Here is a 2,500-nt window from a genome sequence, read left to right as displayed (position 1 = left end):
CTCAAAGGATGGTTTTTGCTTCCAGGAAGGTTAAGAAGGATTATGTAATTGCATGCTATGAAGGAGGTTTAGGGCCTTGAAGTGTATGAAGACGATTTCTTCAAGGTTGATTTTTGCTCCTTGTAGCTTTGCCTGCTTAAAGTCAGCTTAAAGCGCCCATATTATACTCATTTTCAGGTTCATAATTGTATTTTAAGGTTGTACCAGAATAGGTTTACATGGTTTAATTTTCAAAAAACACCATATTTTTGTTGTACTGCACAGCTCTCTCTCACTGCTGCAGATCCTCTTTTCACCTGGTTTCTGTTTTGGCTACAGAGTGAGACCTCTTTTCTTCTTCTTCTTCTGTACTATCTTTGATTGCACTCGCACATGCTCAGTAGCTCAGATGTAGATCATGTCAGCTAGCTAGCTCCATAGAAGTAAAAGACAGGTTGTTTCTCCAACTTCAGTCAGTTACAAGGCAGGATTAGCTGGGAGACTTCTAAATGAGGGCGCACATGTAAGTAGTTCTTTTGTAGATTATGGTGAACTTGTGTGTGTTGTAGCAGTGCTTTGCTATTGAGAACGAGGTACCATGCTAGTGTTAGCATTAGCGTTAGCATGCTAACGCTACGAGCTAACGGTTGCGGTTAGCCAGCTCATTTCGGATTGTGACGTCACAGTCCGAGCCGATTTTGAACAGCTCACCAGGAGACTGAAGGCAGGACACATTCAGAAACCGTATCTCACTCAAAACAGCATGGATGGATTTTTTTCAAAGTTTGTATGTGTGTGGAAGCACCAGAGACACAAAAGAACACCCCAAATACCAGAAAAAGTGTTTTTTTCATAATATGGGCACTTTAAGTACACATTCTCCAAGTGCATATAATTTTAGCGACAAGTTCTATTCAGAGTAGATATATCCTGTTTGTTACAGAATCAGATTTATTGCTAAGCAAGTTTGCACTTTCAAAGAATTTGCCTGTGTGTATTAGGTGCATACAGTAAACAATAAACATTAAAAAGGGAATAAACAAACTGCAATGCAGACGATGATGATTCAAAACTCCCAGACAACATGAATCTAAAATGCAGTTTATTTAAAGAAACATTGTGCAGATGATTTTGGATTTTCAAAAATGTGTGGGTCCATGTTAATGCGTCTGTGTATTGCCGTGTTGGCAGCCACAGTTAGTTGCCTCTCTCTGACCAGTCAGACAGACAATGTGCAGCAGAAGAGTGGAGGAGCATGTTTTCTCTGCCAGTCTGTCAGTGTTGGTCTCTCTCAGTGGGTGGGAGTGGCCTTTGACCTGCTGCAGACAAGCGTGTAGCGATGAGGCGGAGAGCCTGCTGAGCCTGCCGCACTCCTATCATTAGCATGGAGAGTCACGCTCCCCCTCTGCACCAACCATTGTTTTCCGCTGTTTCTGTCCTTGAGAGGAAACATGCTTCATCTTCAACAGACTACATTTTGCTCCTTTTCTAATATTGCAGTTAATGATCGAGGTCAAGGCTTGTCTAATACATCACAAATTGACGCGTGGCTTTTATTTTTTTTTTTTTTTTTGTTGTTTTTGTTGTTTGGGTGGGGAGGGGGGGGGGGTGGGTGGTGTTGATGGGGGTTTTGTGTGGTGGGGTGGGAGGGGGGGGGGGGGGAGGGAGGGGGAGAGGGGGGGGGAAGAGGGGGGGGGGGGGGGGGGGGGGGGGGGGGGTGGGGTGTGTGTGGTTTTTTTTTTTTTTTTTTTTTTTTTTTAAAAAACCAATTTTTTTTTTTTTTTTTTTTTTTTTTTTTTTTTTTTTTTTTTGTGTGTTTGTTTTTTTTTTTTTGTTTTGGTATTTTTTTTTTTTGTTTTTTTGTTGTTGTTGTTTTTTTTTATACTTAATAGGGCGGCTGAGGGGGGGACGAGGGGGGGGGGGGGGGGGGGGGGGGGGGGTTTTGGGGAAGAGGTTGGCAGCCATACAGTTAAGTTTAAGGATTAACTTTTCCTTCCACATGTATCGCATTACTTTAGTTTACATTTCATTTAGCTGACGCTTTTATCCAAAGCGACGTCCAGTAAGTGCATTCAACCAAGGTACATGAAGGTCAAGTATGGTATGTTTAATGTTAAAACATGATGTAAAAATAATAACCATTTATTTGTATCTATTCGGCCCAGTTTAACTCAATTGTACAAACTATACAATATACGTATGTAGTAGGGGGTCCCTCCTCGGTCTCTCTTTCAACTAAGGGGTCCCTGGCCTAAGAAAAAACCGTTGAAGACCCATGCTTTAGATAGTTACCAGAATGCTATTTTACCACCAAAAAGACTTTGAGGTTTTTATAGTCTGCCAGCTCATTAAATACTGCAGTGGTTCAGGCTCAAATATGTCAGTTTGAAAAGGGTCAGGTTTGATTTTCAAGGTCAGGTCCATGATGCAATGTATCCTTGTGTCATTTTTGATTAGAAATGTCTTTTGTATAGTATTGTTCATTGTAGTAATGGAAGTTAGTACTTCCACAACGTACCTG

At 41.4% G+C, this 2,500-nt stretch overlaps 1 protein-coding gene across 4 annotated transcripts in view; it reads left to right on the top strand.

Moving 5' to 3' along the window:
* trim62.1 (tripartite motif containing 62, tandem duplicate 1) overlaps window positions 1-2,500 on the top strand; it is a 38,135-nt gene that overhangs the window by 21,812 nt on the left and 13,823 nt on the right. The gene's annotated exons all lie outside the window — the stretch shown is intronic.

This window comes from Perca fluviatilis, chromosome 4 (assembly GCF_010015445.1).
Source record: "Perca fluviatilis chromosome 4, GENO_Pfluv_1.0, whole genome shotgun sequence".
Classification (NCBI taxonomy): Eukaryota; Metazoa; Chordata; class Actinopteri; order Perciformes; family Percidae; genus Perca; species Perca fluviatilis.
This window is presented reverse-complemented; position numbering and strand designations above follow the sequence as displayed.